Source organism: Lichenostomus cassidix, chromosome 5, assembly GCF_008360975.1.
Source record: "Lichenostomus cassidix isolate B80296 chromosome 5, HeHo_3.0, whole genome shotgun sequence".
Classification (NCBI taxonomy): Eukaryota; Metazoa; Chordata; class Aves; order Passeriformes; family Meliphagidae; genus Lichenostomus; species Lichenostomus cassidix.
The window spans coordinates 24343308-24368320 of record NC_139486.1 but is presented as its reverse complement, the minus strand read 5'-3'; the positions used below and the strand labels follow the sequence as shown (position 1 = coordinate 24368320).

Sequence of the window (25013 nt, the reverse complement as noted above, 5' to 3'; positions counted from 1 at the left end):
GGCCTGCACTTCCCACCTTCCCCAACAGCAGACAAGGTCAGATGTGACTGTCTACATCTCAGCCTTAAAAACTTCCTTGGACAAAGAATTTTTAACTTCTCTGAGTAATGACTTCTAGTATTGTGCTACTCTCCTAAGAAAATTTTCTTTTAAAACATGACCTGAACAAAACATGTCTTTTTTCTTCTACTGAATAATTAAAAATACTTTCAGAAAATGTAGTCTCAGCATGGTATGCCTGTAACATTTTTCAAGTTTTACTTGGTTAGGGATTTTTTCCCCCCAGAGTAGTCTGAGAAGTTCATCCCACACAATTCCCAGTGAGTACACAAGAATGGGGCTTTATAAAGTCACTAGATAATAATATGTGCTAAGTCACATTTAGAATAATCACAGTATCACAGAATCATTTATGTTGGAAAATACCTCCAAGATCATCAAGTCCAGCCTTTAACCAAACACCACCCTGTCAAAGACCATAGCACCAAGTGCTGGGTCCAGTCATTACCTGAACACCTCCAGGGATGGTGATTGTGATTCTTGAACACCTCTCCTGGTAGTCCTTTGGAATGCCCTTAACAACCCTTTCTGTAAGAAATTCTGCAGCTTGAGGCTATTGTCCTCTCATTCTGTTACCAGTTGCCCGGGAGAAGAGATTGACCCCACCTGGCTACATCCTCCTTTCAGATACTTGTAGAGAACAATAAAGTCTCAACCCCTGAGCCTCTTCTCCAGACTAAACAACCCCAGCTCCCTCAGCCACTCCTCATATGACTCGCTCTCGAGACCTTTCACCGTGTCCATTGTCCTTCTCTGGATGTGTACCAGGACCTCAATGTCTTTCTTGTAATGAGGGGCCCAGAACTGGACACGAGTACAGAGGGACAATCACTGCCATGGTCCTGTTGGTCACATTATTTCTGCTACAAAATAGTCAAAAAATCAGTTGAACTCTCTAACCTCACCTGTCACACTCTCCCTTCTTCATTCCCTTCTTCCTGTGAATGTAGCTGAGGCATCTCCTTTGGTCCTTTCTACGCTCTCACCTCCGTAGGTATTGCGTAAAATCCCTGGAGCTCCTGCATCTGAAACTGCTTTCCAGTATTCCTCTGCTTCAAATTAATTCAGCTTTTACTTTGAGTAAATATCTTCTCAGCTGTCATCGCTTTCTAATTTCTGTTTTCTTCTGCAGCCACTTTTTGCAGAACTATCAGTGTCTGATAACTCTGCAAAAGCATTTTAGGATGCAGAATATATGAAAGCTGTGATCCCACACACAATGATGCCTTTGGGCTGATATGTTCTTGAAATTTCTGTCCTCAGTTCATAAATATTGGAGAAGTCAGGTATAGCTATTCTATTTCTAATGGAGGGCCACCTGCCATGTGAACCAGTCATAAGAAATTTATCGGAGGTGCTTTTCATGTTTTTTTCTGTCAGATGGAGGTAACATGAACCCATTTGGAGATTCTCTTGTGAAGTGCCCAGTGTAGCACATATTTTCCCTTCATTATATACAAGTAGCTCTCAGTGATGCTGATGGAAATTACAGGTGTGTGCACTTAAAGGAGAATATAGATCTATACTGTGCAAATTACTTCAGAAAACAAACTCGGTTTATGGACATGGACTGTGCAGAGCTGAGCAGCAGTATATTTCAAGCAATGTTCCCTGCATACCACACAGTAAAGGGAAAAGGGGGCTGGGGAGTGAGGGAGAGCAGAGATCTGGATTTTAGAACTACTTTTAATAACAACCACGGAAGATAAAAACTGTAGAGTTTTGACTAGCTTCAAAATCACTTCTCACCTCTGGTTTTGAAATCTGCAGCCCAATTATTTGTTTACTTGATAGTGCTAAAGTCTTATTCTCCATCATTATTTGCTTGCTAGTAAAGAGCCAAAAAACCCCAGCAGTCCAAAGGTAACCGCACAACTAAATCACTTCCAGATGATAAGTCACACTCTGATGGTGAAAGCAGACTTTACAGTTTCAGTGTGTCAGGTAATATATGGCAGTCACCCAGTTGCTATTAGTTTTTTGTAACAGCATATACACATACTGTTGGGTTAGGTTGGTTTGGGGTTTTTTTGGCTGGATTAGGGTTGGCTAACACCACATACGTGCAATATTTAGCTTGATTTCAATCAGAAAATCTCAAAAATTTCAAAAAGAAAAGACAATTCTAAAACATCTATAATCCCTAATCCGACTTCCACATAAATCATATTAATAATTTTATTGTTATATTAATTTTGAGCAGTTTGAATAGCTTGTGGTGCCATCTTTACATACGTGACTGCTTCATACCTTTCCCACAGAATCCCTGGCTCATTCACTGCTCAGGATGGGTGTCATTAATTTATTGAAAAGCCATTAGTTATCTTGCTTTCTCCATGTGTTTAACATATGGCCTAAAACCCTATTGACCACAGACCACTTGATCTTGATTTTAAGAAAGAGTTTTAATTTAATTTGAGATGTTTCCCATGATCTTGATGACTGTAGTCTCTAAGCAGTTCACAAATGTGTATTACTTTTCAGATCACCCCTATTGTTTTCTGCATTTTACTGCTGGAAAATAGAAGAACAGAGAAGTGCAGTGATTTTTTCCTAATTTGTCAGGGTACTTATCATTATGTAATTTTTTTAGATATTCAGAGCAGAGCTCCCACTGAGTCCTGTTGCAGCTGTGAGTGCTCAGCTCTTTTCCAAACCAGACCCTGGAGTCTCAAGTCCATGTAACTGGGAACATGCATTTAGTGACCATGGTGCAAAATCGGGTGTAAGAACTTAATGATGTTGTACAAGAGATGTGGCACAAGCAGGCAAGGATGCATCCAGTTCTACAGGTTGGCATTCAATAAATTTAAGCAAGATAGTATTCATTGTTTTCCCCAGTCCCTGAACTTCATTTGAAACACACCATTCTCTCTCAAACAAATGAGTAAGGGGCTGAGCATCTCTCCTTGTACAGTCCTGACTTTTCATGAGCAGGCTGACAGATCCTCTAGGGAAAAAGGGTATGGATTTCTCTATTCCCAGTGCATTGGTGTGAAAGGGGAAAAAACTGCCCAGATAACTTCAGCTCTGGCACTCACTAACTTTGCATATTTGCTTTGGCAGCTCACAGACTTCTCTTAAGAGAGTGTTTGTAGGTAATTTCCTAGGTTCTTAATGAAGCAAAGTGGAAAAACAAAAATCCTATTATGCGGCATCATATTAACACCTCTATGCCTCACACTGTTGGGGTTAACTCTTACCTTCTCCATATGGACTGCTGCCCTCTGAGTTAACAGGGTAATTTGTAGCAATAATGAGTTGCCAGCTTCTCTGTGGACCAGAGGACACCTTTCCTAGGGGCTGAAAACAGAGCAGAGCCATGACCCAAGGTTCTCATGCTCCATTCTCTACCCTGCAATGACCATGAAGAGGCTGCAGTGTCTAACAAATGTTTCCTCCTCTAACTCTGTCTCACTCCCCTCTAACCACCTGTGTCCCATTCCTGTTCCTTCCTCATATCCAGCTTCTGGGTTCAGCCACTGCTGTTCCTGTCTCCCAGCCAGTCTCAATTGCTCGTTTGTTCTCTCTGTCAGCCTCTTAACTGAAGCTGCTGCTCTCTCCCATCTGGGTTTTAAGTCCCAATCCACCTGGGTCCTCACACTGATCTTTTCACCTTCTGAATTCTGCTTCTTAACGTCAGGTTTTTGACCATGTGTGAAGTTTCAAAGCCTTATCCTTGTTTTCCTGCCCCTTTTGATACCTGGTCTGTATTTCTCTCTCATCAACCTCTTCTACTTTAGTCCTCCTGCAGCCAGAGAACCCCCCAAGAAGTGCTGAAGTAAATTACCTTCCACTGGGATAAAACCACCTGTCATCATCTAGCATGTCTCCCCTCCTTACTACAGCTACTTTTTTTTTTAAACTACATCCCTTCAGGATGTCCACTTACACTTTTACCGTAAATAAGTGAGACATTTTTCATCCTTATAGCTAGCTATGCTTCTCTTTCTGGAAGCAGTCTGTCAGATTAATGTGACTCAACCCTATAGAAGCTAGCAATCAGTTTTTTAGGGAACATTATTTTCTCTGGCTGAATAAATGCATATGTACGTAGTATTAACACTGATGCTGTGATTCAGTGTTGTGTAGCTTTTTACCAGGCTTTCTGCAGGGTATTGCAGCAGAGGGCTGAGAGGTGGGGTCACCGCCTGGATTTCTTTTTGAGCTAACTCTGAAGAATGCAAGGCTCTGCTAAGCCAGAGATTGCTAAAAATAAGTATAAATAAGGATATAAGTAAGGATATGGAGAAAGCACATGCATTTTATATACATATATATATATATAAAAATAAATATAAATATATATAAAAAATATATATATAAATATATATATTATATATATATGCTTTTTATATATATATGGAGACACTGATACAGAAACAGACACAGCCCATCCTATGGGCCTTATGCTTCATAATCTCTGTGCTCTGAAGTTTACACCATCAACCCTTGAAATAAGGGGAAGATTTGCACTTAACCAAAGAAGATGTTGATCACACCTTCATGTCAATCTTTCAGTTTGGTCTGTACTGAGCAATGGTCAAGGGCGAAGTACTGAACATGAGTAAAATTTTATCTTGCCTGTGTAGTTTTCCTGTCACAAGAGCAGGGAAAGCATGGTGGTGCAATAATCCTCTGTTTTAAAATGGTATCCTGTGTGTGTGGCTCCTACACTTCATGTGCATGTACGCTCATAAATAAAGTCAAATATTAAAAAAAAAACAACTGACTAGTAACAAGATAATTAGTCAACCAAATGTTCCAGAACTGTCATAAGGAGAAAGAAATAGTGATCTCAAGTTACTGCAGCTCACCATCAAGATCAGCTCAGAGTGTGAGTACAAAGCTAAACTATTTCATATGCTGCACATGTGAAAATGGAGATGGAAAGTGATGAGCTCTTTATATGCCCCTTTTCAAATAAATTTGGAGAAGAGTTTAGGTGGTTAAGCAGGTCCCAAATGGTTTCTGCTGCTGAAATAGTCTATTGATGCTTTATTTTTCCCTTTAGATTTTCCACTACATTAAATATTTTAAACTACCAAATATTTCTTTCTAAAGGGGAATGGAATGAAAAGATGTCTTGCATGATTTATTACAAATTCAGAGGGAAATACTCCCTTTGTAAATAGTTCTAAAAAAAATAGCATCATCAATTTAAATGTTGACATGCTTAATATTAAAAGGTCATATTGTACCAAAGGTCTTTAAGGCAAACTTCCCATCCAAAGAAGTTGATTTCAATGGATATTGATTGAAGTAAGGCTTCTGCTTTCTGGTAGTTGATCTCCCTCTGAGTTTAATTTTGTGATTTCCAGTGCAACTTGCACCTAAATCTTATTTTTTGGGGGTCAAATTATTTCACTCCCCGTTTCATCCTGCAGGCTCCCATGCCACAGCCACCCTCACACTGCAGGCACCTGGGCTGAAACCTCACCAAGTGCATGCTGATGTCTGGGGACACACGGGTCACAGCACCCAGCACCCAGCACCCAGCACCCAGGGGCTGCCATTGGAAGTTTGAGCCTTGACAGAACTTTAACTGGTGCTTACTTTGTTCTCAGCACACGCTATTCCTGCTCAGGCTGTCTGCTCAGGGGGTTACAGCAGTGAGTGCAAGCAAGTACAAAGCCAGACCAAACCATCAGTCACATACAGCACAGCCTTCCGAAGGTTCTTTGCCCTCACAGTCCAGCTTTCCTTTGGCAGCTCACACAGACAGCTCTTCCAGAGGTGGCAGTGGCTTCTGGCCACCTCTACACCCAGGCCAGTCCTGTAGCCTCCCCAAATGGACAGTGATGTGCATTCCCCAAGCTGCAGGGTGTTCAATATTTAACACATCAAAACCTGTAGAGCAGCTCTCATTATTAGCACAGGCTGAATTTCCACTCAGAAAAAAACTCCTATTTTGAGTTTTATGTTCTATTTATATATTTGTGATTCTAAAGTTTGTGTATATTTAGAGAATTTTTTTACCATTAAACTCAGTGTTCTGGAAAAAACCACAATTTAGAGAAAATATTCAGCCTGTTTTCTGTCTTTCTGTTATTATTCAATATGAAAAGGATATTGTAAGTGCATATTCAGCTGAATATGTGGTTTGGCAGTGAGTGGCTATTCAGCTGCCTTGCTTCTGCCTCAGAGTTTATTCAGGTCATAAACGAGACATATAAGCATTTGAGTTAAGATTTATAGTTACATTAACTGTATCAGAAGCTTTTTGTACTTAATATAAAACACACTCTAGGAACTCAACATTGCTTTACTCCACAATACACTCAATATTAGACATGCTACCTCCTGTAATTACTGACATTAATAGCCTCAGGAATAATGGAAAGTGAGTTGAATGCCAGTGTGGTAGAAGTAAATGGGACTTTATAGCACATGTCATTTGGAAATATTGTATGAGTCATTAAATTTGTACTTAATATTTCTTCATTTAGTAATTAAGCAATAACCCAGCAAAATAATGTCCTCACTTTAACACATAGGTCAGATTTTGTTATAAAATCAGTAAAGTGGTTGCCAAGGATTTAATTTAAATCCCATGAAAGATTCAACCCAGTCCTGACACAGCAAAAGTGAACCTTTTGCACACAATTTTTAGAAGAAACTGGGGACCAGGATTTGTACAGCCCCCTCCAACACCTCCCAGTGATTCATGAAAGGCATAACCAACATCACACAGGATAATTTACTTCTGGGAAGGAGGCTGAAGTCACCAGCAGCTCAGATAGGAAATCTTACGTGTATGTCTTCAAGCCACCCTGCATTTGCTAATTAGGAGATGTAATTTTTACCCCAGCTCCCTCAAATTATACTTTTAGAAATAGTCTTTTAGAAACTCCTCCTTCCTTCATTGTTTGTCCATTTGCAAACAGCTGCCCATTCTAAGCCTTTGGACAGAAACAACCCACTGGTGTTTCACAAAGGTCTTGAAAGACTGGGAAAGCAAAAGACTGGGATTTTGTAAGCAAATAGTATTTCCAGAATTAAGATACTGTCTGAAATCTTTAAGATTATGCATATATCTGTATTGCATACTTTCTCTACAGTCTTTTACCTCTATGTATTGATTAAGCTAACATCCAAATGCACACTGTAAATCCATTAGCATTCAGATGATCCTTTTTTAGCTTAATGCTAATAGTGTGTTAAGGTGAACAAAGAAGAAAATAGAACCCATATTTACCTATAAACCTGGTCTATTTTGAGATCCCCAGGCTTTTATGTTAATAATAAAAACACCAATAAATCCTCATCTCTTTGCTTTTTAAGCCTGACAGATAGTCTTTGAAGAACTATTGCATTTATTTCTTTCCACCAGATGTGCAATTTATGTTTTATTTGAAAGCAAACTTTAGTATTATAGAAGACACTTGTGCTAAAGTAATAACACAAATATATTCTCCATCACTGGGCAAAACCTTCTCAGGAAAGTCTCCAGTCTCCCTGCCGTATTCCAGTGCCTTGTTGATATTCTTGGAACAGCTTGTTTTATACTGGTAAGACACATCACTCATTTCACAGAGATCTCAAAGGAGTCCATCTGAAAACAGAATGAATACAGTAGGTTTATCAGGGAAACATCTAAGACCCCAGCCTGCATTTGCAAAGAATACGCTGTGAGGAGAATGTTTAAATGCTAGTTTTGAAAAAAACCTGCAATTTATTTCTTTTTAAAAATATTCAGAGGATCACTTATGTGACTTTTTCTACTTGTGCAAGAAACTTTATGCCTTTGTCTACTTTGGAAATGTGCAAATGGGATATTTGTTTCTTTTTTTTTTTCTCTTACATCTTTATTAGTGTAGCTTGGACCCCTCATACAGCACAGAATTGAAAAGTAAATGCTTCAGGGATTTTGCAGAGTTCAGCTGTGGTTTTCATAACAGATAAAAAGCCGAACAACATTTGTGGACGATCTACTGGACCTTCCAAGTCCCTTATGGCTGGTGAAGGCGACCCAGCAAGATGATGATATCTATTGGTCCTCTCTAGGGACAGCTACCCACACAGGTCCAGTTCACACAAGTAAGTGACCCTAAACCATCCCTGTGAATCACACCAAGAGCAGATTTTGCCTCCACTCTCTGAATGGTGTAGCAGATGCCTTGAGGCTCTCAGACGTTGTAAGATGTGTGCCTTGCCAGATTAGAGACACTGACAGCTATGCTTCCATCCTATGGTATTGCCACCCATCTGCCATGAGCCTTCAGGATTTTACAGGCTGGGAAAAGTGATTAGTGTTGCCTGAGGAAAAGGTTCTAATCAGAAGTGGGAAGGAGTTACGGATCTTTACCCCTGCACCTAGAAGCAGACAGGCAGCATTACTCACCTCAGAGGGACACAGCAGCCCAAGAGGTAAAACAGGAGGCTGAGCTGTGGTTGTCTTCTCTAAGGACATGCCTCATGGACTTTTGGGGTTCCTGAAGGAACCTTACAAGAGTAAGGTAAATGCCCTTCCGAAGGCAGTGCCCCTCATTACTCACCTTTTTTTCCTGTGGGTTCCAACCTGGAGTAGGGCTGGTCTGCGCCATTTTCAGTACCTTAAATTTACATTAGTGCTTTCCCTAGGGATGAACAGTGGAACTCAAGTGATAAGTCACCCTCTCACTCCTGACTCCCCATAATGTTATTACTGATAATTGTTTCTACTGCAGGTGAAGCATTAGGTAGGATCATGCCCAATTGTGCTCACAATTGTACAAAACATAGAGGAAGATACAGCAACATGTCACAAAATACTACAGTCCTACATAAGGTATGTATGTGGTGTGGTAATTAGAGTCACTGTCCTCTTGGTGGCAGAATGAAGTCTGTAAAAATAGCATACTGAGAAACCAAACGATCGCAGTAATTTGTGTCAATTTTACCTTCTGATCTATCTGAAAAGTCTATATTAAAAAGATAAATGGCAGTAGCAAAACTGCTGCCCTGGGAGCAGTTCAGATGGATACTAATTGCAAACAGCTCTGCACATTCATTACATATAGTATGGCTCCTCCTAGTGAAACCCTGCAGAAACAGTTCTGGACTAATTTTCCTCCCTTCCAGTATTTCCACCACATCCTGAACTGCAGTTACTTAAGGGACAGAGCAGCAGGGGGGTGTTAGGACATGGTGGGGACAAGGGGGTCTTGGAAAGGAGCATTATTTGCAGTTTTATTTCCTAAACATAATTCTGCTTTCAGATGCCTGTGCTTGGCTGCTGCTGGCTTCTGTGACTTCTTTGCATGTACATGTTTGCCAGTTACTAATTGGGCCTTCATAAATCGAATAATTTTCTCAAGGAACTTCAGAGTGAAAGCAGAAGCTGCGAGAGTTTGAGCTTATAAGACAATTGTCATCTGTTATACAGTATAAATCCTCTTTCATACGTTTTGGTAGCTCCTACCCTCTCTGAAAAGCACAGCAGGTGAATCATAAGGCAAAACTTGGCCCAGCCACTTATAAAACATTGTACTTTGCATTCATAGGGAGAAACACTGCAGTTTAGAAAAAAATGAACAGCATTCCTTACACACAGGATGCTGTTCATAGCAAAATTTACTCCTGTCCTGAAGCTGGGATAAGCCTCTGCAACTAGCTCTCTCCTGTATTCAAAATCTGACAGCACATCTTTTCACAGCAAATAAGATGGAAGTTGCAAAAAACCAAAAGGACTGCAGGCACAATGCTCACACAGTAAGAACTTATAGGTAAGTCCCACTGGGAGGGAATACTTTGTACTGGTACAGAGATCAGGACTACACTAATTATCTATTAATGTTGCAGGAACAAATCCTGAAATAATTGATAAATTAAAGCCTGGGCCAGAGTTGACCTTGAGGACTTCCCTGCATCCTTGTCAGACTCTGAGTCTCATCACTGCTATTTCATTGTATTAACTGTGATGGATGCAAAGCTCCAATTGATTAACAGTTTTTCTTCCCTTACAACTAGGTATAAATCTGTTATGGAAATCCCACTGGTTATTTCTCGACTTTCTTGAAGAGACTCTCTAAACACAGCTGCCTCACAGTCATGGTAAACACTCTTCACAAAGGCCAGTTTGCACTACAGGCCCCAAGGAATGTGACAGCTTGATACCTGGATAAGTCTGGGTTCAGTTTCTGTTTCTACAGAAAAGCTGGAGTCTCCAGTGGATGTTGGTAAACAAACCCTAGAGCCATTACTTGATAGGGATCATAAGCTGTTACTCAGCACCTTGCAATATGAAGTTGAATGTGACCTAAATGAAAGAGAATAAAAAGTCAGAAAAGTATTTCAGAAATACCTGAGATGAATCACTGCGCACAGAGCAAGCTGCTGCTGAGGTGTTGTGCCCAGTTATTCAGCTGTTAACCTGCAGCCTGACTTGGCTCACCATGAACCAGGCTGAGGTACTCAAGTGTTTGTAGCTGTTGATAGGCACAAAACCTCTACCCCGATGTCCATATATGTCCAGACTTAAGTGCATGAATAGAAGGAAGGGTAATTGGGAGGGAGAGTGGGAAGTTGAATCCAGAACTGTAATCCACTCCTGTTATTACAGGGACTTCTTGTCTAGAAGATGAAGTCATTTTAATCCTTGGTCTCTAAAGCAGAGGTTAGGTAGATTCATGTTAGAAGCAGCACGCACAAAAGTCAGTACTGTTATCCATTAGATAAGTATGTTTAAAAAGTGTTTAGTTCTCCTTTGCATAGAAGGGTTTTTGTCTTCCCAGGAGTTAAATACTAGAAGAGACATGTTATAGCTCAATGTCTTAGAGCAAACACCAATCTTAAAATTCAAACTGGTGAGGAGCCAGATCTCTCTAAACTTGCTGCTTTCTGGGAGCTTCTGTTTGGTTTTGTGGTGGGGAAGCCATGTAGGGAGTGTTGGAAAAGACACAGGTAAAAAGCAATTATTGTTGTTATTGTTGTAGGACCAATTCCATCTCCATGACTAAGACTAAGTGATATTTAGAGATGAATAAGATATTACCTACTCTGGTACATGATGGTAGAATTAAGCCCAGGAAGGACATACATGAAAACCTGGGCTTGACTGTGCAAGTGTTAGGCGCCACGTGTGAAATGCCAGGCATGCCAAGGGCAGGTGCCTTCTCCACTCACTTGGCAGCCCAGGGAAGGCTGCATTCTGCCCACAACTGGGCACAGCAGATCACCTTGGTGGCTTTAACACACTAGTTTGTCTGAGAGGACTTATTCTTTCCATGCAGTGTGATCATCTTGAAGGGACTGTTGCCCCATGGATCAGTGGAAAGGTTTTCAGGTTTGCATCCTTGCAGGCAGACAAATACAATGACCTGAAGGAAGAACAGAAAAAAACAGAGAACATTTCTTAAGTGCTTCAAGAGGTGACTCACTGGATCTCAGGAAGGGCTAAAGGACTTCCATAGTACTGAAGCACGGGTAAAGTAAAAATAGGCTTCAAGGACAGAGATTATTAGCAGAGAAGCCCTTGTTTAGTTGTAAGTGATCTCATTCAAGTGCAATAATGATACCAGAGAAAAAAGGTAATCACAAAGTTAGAACTATAATCCTGGGACTGGCAGAGGGAAGGATGAAAAAAGAGAAACCTGCTGTCAATGAGACCTAACCTGTTACTTGAAAGTGTACTGATCTTGTTTCCTCTGGTCTTGCATTACAGCAAATAAGGGAATCCTTGTCACCACTATCAGCACCAGATTTGCCTCCTCTCAAGCAGATGGCACAATACGCTGGATGAATAAGACTTGAATCTGTCTTTAATAACTTACTAGTTATTCTCAAATATTGTGTGATTGACTCAAACATACAAGGGAGTTAGATATAAACAATGCACTTCGCCCAGTATTACCCTCATGGTCAGAGGGGAAATTGGACAGGAGTGAGTGAGAAAGAATCCTTTGGTATATGAATACTTTTTGAACTACAATGCCAGCAGCCTTGCCATGACCCAACAGAAAGTCACAGTCTCATTCTGTGTCACTGCAATGTCCCATCCCAAATGCTGCAGATGAATTTAATCATGCAGAGGCCTGAAATGCTTTCCAAGGGGAAAAAACCCAGTTTCTGTCACTGAAATGAAAGTGGAAAATTCCCAGCACAGTTAAGCTCAGAGACTTTCCTCCACCCCAACTATTCACCAAGCAAGCGTTATTCTAACCACAGCTCACAGCAATTTGAGAGAGGATGCCAAGATGCTTCTTGATTTTAAACACAAAGCTGCACTTTAAGAGAATGGCTGGCAGGCAGAAGGGGAAATGTGACAGCTGTGGTTGCGGGAGCAGCAGGGATCTGTCCTTACTGCAGTCACCACGAGATGATGCGATCACCCTTTGTCCCAGCTCTCGGCAGGACCCAGAGTCTGCCTGGTGGGCCGAAGACTTGCAGCATGATAGTTTGAATGGGGCAGGCACACTGTAATCCAATGCCTGCAGAAGGAGCTTCCATTACCTGTCTGTTTCCTTCTCCCCAAGACCTGTGAAAAAAACCCCACTGCCTTGGGGGGTCACACCTTCACTGCGGGACGGCCCGGGGAGCATCCAAGTCCGACCCTCCCTGCGCCCCTTCCGGGTGTCAGACACACACACGCAGCGTTTTGGAGGGTGGCGGCTGCTCCCAGAGCGATCTCTGACAAACAGGAAGAGAAGAACACTGCTACAAATCGCTAATCACTCTTAATATCAACCTGGCAAGAGAATAAAACTAGGTTTCCCTAAGAAACAAAGATGTAGTGCTCCTGCCTGCCTTCCCTGCAAATTCAGACAGTCCCGAAGACCGCGGGCGAGGAGGGCAGAGCTCTTTCTCTCTCAGTCCACTTTTTCCTGCCGTGCAGTGTGTTGAAATATTCTAGAAGCACAATGGTCTCTTCCAGGCAAACACCACCTTGGCAAACCGGCGGAGCGGAGCTGCGGCTCCTGCCGGCGGGGGCTGTGCTCGCCCAGGAGCGGAGCTGGGAGGGCTCCCCGCAGCCGGGCCCAGCAGCCTCCTCCCACTCCTGCCCGGACTTCAGGCTCTTGCCGGGAAAAGTGTCGCTCTCCAGACTCAAAAACATATGTTTCGCTCTCCCTCTCTGTCCGCATTGTCATGATGTCTACTCCCACCCCTTTTCCATCTGCCTCAAAGATTCAAGGAGAGATGGAAAAAAAAAAGTCAGAAGTGCCTGCGTTTGCTGCGTTTGCTTCTGACGCCAGAAGGGATTTAGGGATATTACCGGCAGCTTATTTAGAGAGTCCAAAAGCATACCAAGAGCAAAATAAACGAGCAGGAAAAAACACGTTGGGCTTAAGAACGCAGTCGGGGAGCACCAGTTCAGGAGCCGTGGCAAAGGCTGCGCTAGTTATTCCGGCAAACCTCCCGGGAAAGGAATCACGTCCCGATCTCAGAAAACGTCCCGGTTCGTGCAAGATGCAACTGATGTTGAAAACACACACACACGTACACGTGTATTTATACACCCAACTCTATTTTTTATATAGGCAACTATTTATGGATAGTGCAATGGGAAAGGGCTGTCGCACACCGATCTCCTTACCGCCGGGAAAGAAAGCAGGGATATTTCTCAGCCCGGAGGCTCTCCCTGCTCCCCGGCAGCCGGGGTCAGGGCTCTCTTCTCCCGCGGAGCCGAGCAAGACACTACGCGCAGCATCCGCCCCATGGCGCATGGTGTCAAGGCAGAGCGGGCCCGATGCCGCACCCCTCCCGCTCCTCTCCTTCCGAGGGGTGCTGCAACTGGAGCTGAGGTGTAGGGTGGGCAACCTGAGACTACCCCGCGTGGAGCTTCCCTTTCAAAAAGCTGGCTTGTCCGAAGTGATAAGCCCGGAGCGATCGCGAATTTTACCCCGTTTCACAGCCGATATTGCTTCACCGCGCCCCCTTCCTCCTGGCGCGGGTCACAAAAAGCAGGAGCTGAGGCCCCCTGAGAAGCGGGTATCACCCCCAGGGCTGTGAAAAGGGAAAGAGCCGCTGTGAAAGCGGGACGGAATGGACAGGCTCACTCAATTTTCATGCGGTCTCTTTGAATTGGCGTTGGGCGGGTGTCACCCGGGGAAGCTGGAAAACGATGCTCTTGCGGGGAAGAGTCCGTGGGATCCGTCAGTGTCACGGCGGGGGCCCAAATTCACCACACAGCCGAGCGTTTGGAGCAAGCATCATTCACTCCCTGCGCCCGGCCTTTCCACGCCGCTCTAATACAGAGCCCAGAGCCTGTAAATTCCTTTCCCCACTGCCAACGAATTTGCAGGTCCTAACAGCCTAACACCTCTCGCTTAGCCTAACGAGTGGGCAGCTGCATGCATATAGCCAGACACATCTACCTAAAGAAGGCAAAATTCAATGTGCACCTGTACATTCAAAGAAAACACTAACCGGGAGATACGAGCACAAAAACTGTATCTGACTTTTAATAAAAGCACTCCTGAAAGACAAACTAAAAATAATTTTTGTTGTTTAAATGATATATTCCCAATGTAATTCTACCTCTTTCGCATTTTTTTTCTCCGAAGAGAATGCACAGATTTGTTTGTAAATGAGAAACTGTATTTTATGCATATAAGCATAGAAATACTGAGGGTAATAGGCACAGAAATTTTAAACTTGAAGAAAAAACATCCACAATTTTAAAAAGAAACCTGTAATGTTATTAATATAGGAAGCTGGTCTTGATAACATATTTTGTATTTTCTAAGGTGCTGAAACAGTGCAAATATAAAATTATTGCAAATTTGCAATACCATACATTAACAATTCAACTGTGATAATTTGATTCTTTTAAATTAATTTTTCCATTCAGAACATTGCAATTATTTGGTTTTGCAACTATTTTTAGCAGGAGTGGGATTTATAATACAGAAATTATTATTTTCTTTGATAGTCACATTTTACTAGTGGAAGTTAAAGGTTAAAAACTACAATGTAGAAAAAGCACCTTTTCCAAATCGTATGGAAGGCTCCACCTTCATCCTAAATTGTGTGCATACAAAGAACAAACAAACCCTTCAAATGTGCAGAACAACTGCATTCTGTTTGTTTTTTTTTTCCCCTAAGGGACATTTCTTCTTATTATAAGTGGAGGGTGTTCATACATATGTGAAGAGAGACACAGGAACAATGTGGCCCAAACCGCGATATGCAGAGAATAAGAGGCTGTTCACAAAACTCTGGATTACGTAAGAGAAACGTCGGACAAAGATCTGCATGTTTTGACAACGAAGCTGAGAAGAATTCCCTAAACTGCTGAGCAGTTGCTGAGTTTAGAGCTATAGCAACTAATCGATGAATCTGCACCCAAGCCCCACCTCGGCCACTAAATGCTGCCTCTGCAATGTGACCGTCAGCAGGTCTTTGCAGCTAAAGGGTTCTTCACCTGGGTTAGGCCTTGTTTCCAGGTCTCAATCCGGGAAGCCAAGAGAGATTCAATAGATGTCACACTGACGGGGGGGAGGCGGGGGGGAAGTTTTTGGCTCTGCCTCCAGCCGAGAGCACGTGTGATTTCCCTGATTTAGGGTAAGCATCGACCTTTACCATGGGGAGAAGCCCTGGTACAGGGGTGTGGAAATTCAGCATGCAGCATCTCCAGCAGGGTTACGTGGGGTCCTTTGCAGCCGTTACTGGACCTCTTGCCTGCAAACTTTCTCTGGAGGCATCGACACTGCTGCCTTCTCCGTCACGTGGGTCATCTACAAGCATATAGGTCACAAACATATACGTCTCCTACAAGCAGCAGAACAAGTTCACACTTCCCGCAGCCCTTATGTTCCCCTGCCCCATTGCTGAACACTTTCTGCCTTGTTGGGTGCTCTGAGAGGACTTTAAAAGCCCCGAGGACAAATGTCCGACACGGGGGCATTTCAAATCTCATCCATGGTGAGGAGGAAAATTGTCGAGAAAAACACTAGTAAGGCCAGGGCAGTGGCAGGGGCAGGTAGTCAGCAGCAGAGCCCATGACATGGTCCCCGTGCCAGGGCCAAGTCGGTGGCACTGGGATCTCCCGATGGAGCCTGAGCGGTGGCCAAGGAAAAGCAGCCCCTGTAGAGAGTAGAGGTGCCCGTAGCTGCTGAGACTCTGCTTCGGTGTTCAGCACAGGGCTGTAGGCAGCAAAATTCCCTCACCTTCCTCCCTCCTGCTTCACTGCTGGAAGCAATCCCAGAGCGGTGTGTGTGGATCTGTTTCTTGCGCACCGGGTCAAAGAACGCGTTTCAGGACAACACACGGACTGTAAAGGCCGTATCCGGCTCTCCAGCCTGGGAGCTCCCCACTTCGGGACTCAGTTGCCAGGAGCAGAGCGCTTCTGCGGCCCAGGAGCTGGTGGGTTTGAGCCTTCTCTCTGACGAGGGACCGACCCGACGTGCCGGGTTGCTAGCTGCGGACCTCCCTTCTTTCTCATCTTCTGGGCTGCACGCGTCCCTTGTGGCTGGATGGGGGTCCCGGCAGGGAGATACCCTTGCCGGACATCTACAGGCTCTGGGACAAGGACATCAGCGCTTGCAGGAAGAAGGGGTATGTGGGTAGAGTCAGAGCACGACTGGGAAGCCGCAATGCTCCCCAGAACGGCGGCTGGCGCGGCATGGTCCCGCGTTGCTCGTTATTGCTGCACTTGGCAGAAAACCCATTGAGAAGTCACTCAGAAATGTCGTTTTATCACTCTGCCAGGATCCCGAGGGGAAAATCCCTCCGAGCCGAGCGACATCTGCTCTTCTCGGGAGGGGCGTCCCGTTTGGCTGGGCAACAGCAAGGGACAGCAGTCTTCTCGCAAAAGCGTTTTTCCCCTTAGGAAATAAAAACGGTGTATTTACAGCACTATTCTACATTAAATTCCGCTGCGCCTCAATGTTGCAAATGAACTGTGTGGGTTTTACCTCCTCCATATTACACCGCAGCTGCAGGAAAAATTCGTTTTGTAAACGAAACCTGGACAGCGAAACCCGGCCCCTTTGCCCTGCCAGCCCGGGCGCGGCGGAGGTTGGGCGGCAGAGGGCTGCTCTGGCTCGTCCCGCCGGGCTGCCGGACCCTCCCGCCCCTCGGGCTGTGCCGCCGAGGGGCTTCTGGCGGAGGAGCTGCGGCGGGGGCTGCTGGGGACGGCTGCAATACGGCACTTTGCCTGGTTCGCAGCAGCGGCAGTGAGGTAACACTTTCATTTCCACGCGTGGTGTGAGCGGGCAGGGTTCGCCCCTGGATCCGCGGTGTAAAAAACCCACTGACTTTCATGGCAGAAACTTTGAGCCGGAGAGGAAGAAACTTTAATTTACTTTATGAACCCCCGCCACAGATAGTGAACTCCGCGCCAGACTACGTCTTTGCTATTTCATGTCGCAAATTACTTGTTTTCACGCTCATCACGGTCCCTCTGGGATCGACACTGAAGCTCCCCTGAGGATCCACGCAAGGCAGGAGGGAATGCGACAGGGAGAAAGGGCAGCTCGGCTCTCTCTTCGCCTTTTATTGTTTTTGTTGTTGTTTTTGTGGGTTTTTCGTTCCCGTTTTATTCTCTCAACGAAAGAAAACCCTCAGGGCGGGAACGACGGAGTTTTCTATAGCCAGTAAAAAATTTAAATGGCCACAAACCTTTCAGCGTAAGCCAAAAAGCTAGCTTTCCTCTCCTCTCCTCTCCTCTCCTCTCCTCTCCTGTCCTCTCCTCTCCTGTCCTCTCCTCTCCTCTCCTCTCCTCTCCTCTCCTCTCCTCTCCTCTCCTCTCCTCTCCTCTCCTCTCCTCTCCTCTCCTCTCCTCTCCTCTCCATTTTCTACCCTATCAGAGAAAAAAAAAGCCCCAAACACCTGGGTGTTTTGTGACTATGTAATGCAGGGGAAGACAAGGTTTTGAAGGAAAATGGTAGCAATCCTTTTAGACCCGGACTGGCAGCCGCGTTCTGGGCGCTGCGTGACACAGATCGCCCCGCCTGCAGAAGAACCTCAGGTCATCTCGGACGTCCGGAGCAACATCAACGAAACATCAACGAACCTAGTGCACAGGATGAAGGTATCCGTGTGCACAGTTTTGTATAAAGTGTTTTTGCACAAGTAAAGCTTAGTAACTGGAAACACTTAAAGATAAGGAATCGAGAGAAAGAAAAGATGCACTTCCAAGCCTAGTCACCGCCCTTAGGTCCCGAAGACAAATATTTAGGGGGTCAGGTTAACCGTGGGAAAGGATTAGTGGACACAAATTCAAACAAGGAAACTTCCTCCCCGGCAGAGCCACCTGTGGGAGCACAGTCCGTGCTGCTGCTTGCCGCCCGTCTCCCCAGAACCTCCGAACCCCTTCGGCCTCACTCCGTGAGACTGCATGGCCACAGCGAAGGAGAACTCCGCTGGCAGCCAAAGAGACCCGGGGGAGGGGGGGCGGGGGGGGAATAAATATCCTTCCACTGTAAGATATTCGCCATTATACATCATCAAGCGAAGTAGTGCCGCGAGGTGTGCAGGGGAGCACTCCAGAGCCGCCCTTGGCTTACAGCTGCCTTTCGTAACAGCACAGCCAGGAGATAAACCGGCATTGATTTAAGTCGCGGCGCAGGCGAGTTCCTAAGCTCCCCGTATCCTTAGGTGCGCTGGGCTCCGTCGGCGCAAGCGGGAACTGGCGGGCGGCAGCCCACGCTCTGCTCGTCTCCCTCCCCGGCACCGAGCGCGGCAACAGCAGCGACCCCCCGAAACGCTTCTTGGTGTAAGCAGACGATGCTGCCCCTCACCTTTGGTGACAGCGTCTCCCGGGTCCCCGTGGGAAGAGCTCCATCGCTCTCACTGCCATGGCACACAGGAGCGAGCCTGCATCAATGCGTGATCTCAAACGAAAGCCACGAAGAAGAACAACGCCTTCCGAAGTCAGACTTGCTGCTGTGCGTCCAGAAGACGACAGAGCTACCAGGACTCTCGAACGCTTCTGGTTACTTGAAAGCAGCCCGAAAATGCAATTATTCCTGTAGGTGGCACTGGTACTAGGTGTTGCAGAAGCGAAGGCAGAAATGGAGAAAATTGCCTAGGAATTCCCAATTGGTTCCTATAATTTAAGGCAGAACAATAGAGTTATTTTTTTCATTTACTCTAAATTCATGTAACATGTGACAAATGAAAACCCGATTGCTTTATTAGAACAAAATGTGCTTTTAAAATCTGTCCCTCTGTAGCTTTACGGTCTGGTCCACGAGAATTGTCTATTATATGTCATTAAACAAATCCTAGTGCAAATAGAAATTAACTCAACGCCGCTCATTCAAGTCAAATGCTTGCACCAGGAAAGCCCTAATGAGACACTGTCTGGTTTCCAGAGGCGTTGCTAAGAACGATTGGCGGCAAAGTTATTAAATCTGTCCAAGCAGCTAACACATCATTAAGACACCCCACCTAACCCTCCCAACCTCGATCTAAATATTCAAGAGAGGATGAAAGGGGTATGACAGTGGCACCGATGCCATGGGCCGGATGGGACTCCCCGTGTCGGGGAGCGGGACTGGGACAGCCCCCGCTCTCCTTAACCTCTGGCCTTTCTCCCGGTTTAGCACTAGTGTGCTTTTATTTCACCTGTTCATCCATCTTCAGCGTCTTCCAGTGAAGTGCAGGCACATGCTCTTGCCTTCACTGCAGAGGGTCTGTACGGACCTGAGACGGCGGGGTCAACCCCGACAGGGTTACCGGGTCTGTCGGTCTTTCCCCTGAGAATGGGTCAAATCCCCATAGTCACTCTTCACCGGTCGCCTGAGTTTCCACAGACCTTGAATTTCTCCCACCAGGCCGAGGGACTGCTGCCCGCGGTGTGGCGGGGACTGAGAGCCCCAGCCAGCCGGGGAACCAGCCGGCTCCGTGCGGCGGGAGGAGCTGCTCGAGAACGAGCACGGGGCTTGCGCTCCAGCCTAGCCCCCGACACAGCCCGACATGGCATGGGCATTTCCTAACCGCTGAAAGTCAGCTTCCCTGCTTCTGCACGCCAAGGAGGAGGACAGCAGGACATCTAAAAGTCCCGTGTCTTGATTTCTTGCTATGTTCCGTTTTCTTCAGATTTTTTGTCTGTGACGGCCAAAGTGACTCCAGGACCCGATTGTATTTTGCCCACTCTTGTTTGAAAATATGCAGGAAATGTTCAGACGTGGCTCGTTTGTGTCTGATGAAACTTTGTTTAAAAAAAAAATTAAAAAATAATCCTATTGTATTTCCATTCTGTGTCTTGTCCCTGACGTTAAAACAATTTCTTAAAATTGAAATCACACACTCTCACACTGTACAGCTCCCTCTCCACCTCCCAGCTTGTGAGAGTTTCAGAGCTGTTGCATGTATTTCCGTGCAGGTTTGAATATTCTATTAATTAAATTAAGGTAAAAACATCCCCTCCCGGAATCACAAGTAAATGAACGCAGGCAGTTTATGCAAACACAAATGCATAAGCCGGTGGTTTTTAGCGAGCTAAAATAAGGTAGCAGGCAGTAACAAGGAACGCGACATCTACCAACGACGGATCGGCAACTTGTGCCAGGATGATTCTCAAAAAGTCGTTTTTTCTGAAGAGGGCAGGGTAAAAGGGAAACAAGGAGGGCCCCTACAGAAGGGCAGGGGCCGGGGGGTCGCCAAGGGGTTAGGGAGCTGGCGGGGGGCAGCGGCCCCTATCTGCAGCTGCGCTCCGGCTGGAAAGGACATCTCCCTGTGAAACTCCCGCTTCGCTTTCGCACAAGCGTTTGCCGGTGTATGTGCTCTTGTCCCGAGCAACGAGGGGGGACGCAGCACACCGAGAGCTGAGAGTCAGGCCAGGTATTTTCAGGCTCCCAGGCTCGGAGCGGGAGCGACTAGGTTAGTGAGGACGGCGAGCGGCCCCGCTCCCTTTCCGTCGGCCTGCTAAGGCACGGTGCCCTCGCTAACCTACTGCACTCAGCTATTTTGTGGCATAAGGAAGTGCACATGGCAGCCAGTGATGCGTGAAGGCGCCTTCACCCTGCGTTTGGTTCGTCGCAGAAAATGGGAATGATCCTTGGAGATTCCGTGGGATTTTATACACCCACGTGTAGGAATAACTCTGTACAAAATGAAAGCCCCGTTTCAAAGCTCCGTGGGTCGCATCTCTCTCCATACCACACGGCACCTTCCCTCCGGACTTAACTAAGGGCTGTGGCTGGGTTGTCGCTAACCTGCCACCTGCCTCTGCCCGCTTTTCCCTGCCTGCTTTTCAGAGATGTCCCAAATCTCCTCCGACACACCCACCGCGTCGTCCCCTCACCCCTGCTCCTGCTCCGAGATGCTCTTTGCCCACTGAACTGTCTACATCGCTTCCGGGGGTGGATTTCGAGGCTTTGAGCCGCATGGTGGGAGATGGGGGCAGGGAAGACAGGGCAGCCACGACAGTCCCTCCGGTCGCCACGTCCGCCCCCAGACCATCCTCTCGCCACCTCGGAAAACTGCCACCCGACTAAATTCATGGCAGGGGGCCTTTCTCCTTTGGTAAGGGTCTGGGGGGACTTCTACTTACAAAATACGTTACCATGTGAGCATCTTTCCGCTCTAACAGCCCCTCAGTAGCCCACTTCCCTCGAGGAAGAAGAGGGGTTTATCTTCCCTCCTTCAAAAAAAAAAAAAATCAATAAAAATCTGCAGCTTCAAAGAGGGGCTGGGGTTTTGCCGCATTGGATTTGCCTGGTTTCTTCCTACAAGGGGAGAGCGGAGGCATCTGGGGAGCAGAGTGAGGCACAGAAAGGCCTTATGAAAGCGGCTCGGAGAAGCAGGAGCCGGACACGCCGAGGTGAGCGCGGCGGCGCAACGGAGCCTTGCCGGAGCGGTGGGATACCGCAGCGTCGGGACTCTACTCTCAGCTGCGGGAGGTTGGGCACTGTCTGGAGGCCTGCCCGGTCCCGGAAAGAGCCGGAGAAGGCCTTCATGGGCAGGAGAAGCCAAGGGCTGCCAGCCGCCTCCTCGCCGGTACCGGCCGGGCACTGGGGCTTCTGCCGCCGTACACGCGATTTGCGGCGGGCATCTCACGCCGAGTCCGTTTTGTGGAGCAGAGAGGGTGAGAGAGCAGGGTTTGAGGGAAGGAGAGGAAGGGCAGAGCCTCTGGTTCCCCTCTGCGACGCAGCGCTGTCGGGAGAAGGCCGGCAGAGGCAGTGATCCCCGAGAGACACCGGCTGCCGGTACCCGGGGCTGCGGCCGCGCTGTGCCTGACGGCACCGCTCAGTCACCCTCTCGGCACGGAGGGAAGGGAATGGGAGGAGAAGCCCGGCTCCTGTCTGGCCTTGGCTCGAGTCTCTTACAGCTCCCCCCTCGCTCCCGCTTTGCGTTGCCCAGCCGGGGGACGCCGCGGTGAGGGCGCGGGTGAATGCCGGGGCAGCTACCGGCGGAGCTGCCGCCTTCTCGGGGAGAGCCCCCTGCCCGGGCACGCGTGCCCTTCCCCGCCTGCAGGAGCCCCTGCCCCGCGTCCCCCGCCCTCCTCTCCCTGCTGCTTTTCCCCTCCGATTCTTCAATGATTTCCTACCTGAAAAAATTAATCTTTTTGCCAGGCAGGTCAGAAGCGATCAACAGGCTGTTGTATATTATGTTTTCATATTCCTCTCGTCTCCCCCTGCCCTCTACCGACTCACTGTAGATGTGACCTTTGGTATTTCAGCCCACACTCAGCAGTTGAATGGAAACAAGTTCAGCACGTTCACTTCTGATAAACATTATCCTTAAACCACTGGAGACCCGAGCAGAGTAAACGAGCTTTTCCGACAGGGCCACATCAGGAACACACATTGAGAAAGGGAAAGAAACCAAATATCCAGGAGATCAGAGGCGGGCTCGGGGGTGGAGGGGTGGGAGAGGGAAGGAGGGGGAACAGACAGGTTGGAGGACACGGCGGAAGGGGGAAAGAAGGACACAACTGTGAACACAATAGGCACAGATGGGAAGAGAAGCTGCCCGGCCAGCGTGGGAGAGAAGCGCGGGGTCACGCCCGAGCATCCCAGCAACCCTGAGGGAGTTTTAGGGGCGCCGAGCGGGTCCAGGAGCGGCGGGGTCGGGCTTACACCACCCGTGCGCCCGGAGATTGTCCCCAGCCACACGCCACTAGACCGGGCTAAAGTACGGGCAGTCCCGTGTGTTCAGGGCGGTCGGGGCGGCGGGCAGCCCAGGCCCCGTCGGGCTGGGGACACACGCCTGTAGGCGGGCAGCCTTGTCGGGGATCCCGACAAGAAACTCGGCTTCGACAAGAAATAAAGCGGACCGGAAGTTTGATGGACTCGCACCCCCTTTTAATTGTTTAATTACATAAATAACTTAATTAAAGGCTGGATCCGGCTCCCACTAGTTCAATGTCTTCTGCCTTGAAAATAACCAAAGAAAGGTAGATCACAACAAGGAAAGGGGTTCGGGCTTCAGCAAACGCCTGCTAGCACTGCCTGCTCAGAGTGCCAGTGCCTTCGGATAGTGGCATTTGTGCGGGTGAGAGGAGCGTTCCCTTTATTAGAGGTAATTTTATCTAGGTTGAGGAAGCATCACAATCTACAGGTGTGATAGTCTCAAAGGGCAAATCGCATATTTGAAGCAACCACAAAGTTGCCGTAGAAAAGTTGCTGTTGTGGTGTTTTGGTTTTGTTAGGGTTTTTTGGTTTGGTTTGGGGTTTTATTTCTGTCTCTCTCTTTTTTTTTTTTTTAATCTTTGAGGAGAAAACAGAGGTATCTGCCGATACTCCGATCAAATAGAGGTACCTGCAAAAGAACCATGATTACCTCCTTTCCACCACAAAACACCTACAACATGCCACTATTATCTGGGAGATCTCCTACAACATCTTATTTCTTCATAGGAACATTCATTGCGATATGTGCAGGCTCTGAAATCTCGCTCAATTATTTTTTAAAAAATATCTTACAACTTTCCAATTAAAATAATACCGATACAATGTTTATACACACCGGCGACATAATTTTTTTTGTTTACTTGGTGATATTTCGTGCACTAGGATCACCACCTTATTCCTTTCCTCGTTTTATTTAATTTATAGAGACTGTACCTCTGAGACGCTATAAAAAGAAAAAAAAGGCAACAAACGACAAAGAAGAACCTAGGAGAATAACACGTTTTTTTAAAAAATAAGACAAATTTTTAGCTGGAGCTGAGAGCCCATGATCTCTGTGTGCAACATGATGTAACGCAGCATGTATGTAAGGCGCACACACACAAGCTCAGGTCAGGACCCGTACACCGCCAAACCAAACACTTCTTCCACATACATGCCGTGACCCACAGAGTCTTTAATTCCTACCAGCTTTGTCTGTTTTTCTTTTGATTGCTAATATGTATCGGTGCCTTCGATAAAGCCGAAATCAGCTGCGAGGCGTTAACATTTTACGGTTAAGCGCAGTACAATATTCAGTGAGGGGATGAAAACAAAACCGGGGCCAGTGTGAGTTGGGCAGCGAGCACCAGCATCCCCGAGCCGGTCTGCGGTGGCCGGAGAACACAGCATCCCCACGCCGGGCGCTACAAACCCCGTCCCGTCTCCTCCCACGGAAAACGCAGCTCGTTTCCTGACCGGTTTGTGATTTCCACCAAATACTACTCAACTCTCATCGCTCACGGTCTTCTCGTACACCGCCCGCGAACCATTCGTTAGCGAAAAGGTGCTTTATTAAAACGAGGCGATCAAACCCGCGAAGAACTTCTCTCCCGTATCCGCGAACTCAACGCGGGGAAACCTTGTGTGCGTCAAGACATTGCTCTGCTTCATTCGAGGAAAGGGGGAACCTTTCTGCCAGGCTCGAAGCCCCCTCTCCGGGCGCTCAGTCCGGGATAAGGGCCAGAAAGGGCGGCGCTACGTTGCCCGCCGACCGTGCCCCGGCCCCGCGGAGCTGCCTGCCAAACCCTCGGTCCCCACCGGCCGAGCAGTGCCCTACCACGGCGCCAGCCCCGCTCAGCACCACCCCGACGCCGGCGGCACTTCCAGCGCAACTCACCGCCGCAGGTGCGGAACCGCCGGCCCGAGCGCGCTGCGCGGGAGCGGAAGGGCCGCTGCCGCCGCGCTGTCCGT

At 47.0% G+C, this 25013-nt stretch overlaps 1 long non-coding RNA gene across 6 annotated transcripts; it reads right to left on the bottom strand.

The window, feature by feature from the left end:
• Positions 1 to 7396: 7396 nt before the first annotated feature.
• LOC146436184 (uncharacterized) lies at positions 7397 to 24966 on the bottom strand. 6 transcript variants are annotated; one of them, XR_014852563.1, is made up of 4 exons: positions 22478 to 24931; positions 21489 to 21571; positions 18723 to 19030; positions 7397 to 7615 (listed from the first exon to the last, which is right to left on the bottom strand). It is a non-coding gene; the product is annotated as an uncharacterized LOC146436184 (long non-coding RNA). The 6 variants fall into 6 exon arrangements; XR_014852564.1 differs by lacking the exons at positions 21489 to 21571; positions 22478 to 24931 and adding an exon at positions 24940 to 24966; XR_014852566.1 differs by lacking the exon at positions 21489 to 21571.
• Positions 24967 to 25013: the final 47 nt, after the last annotated feature.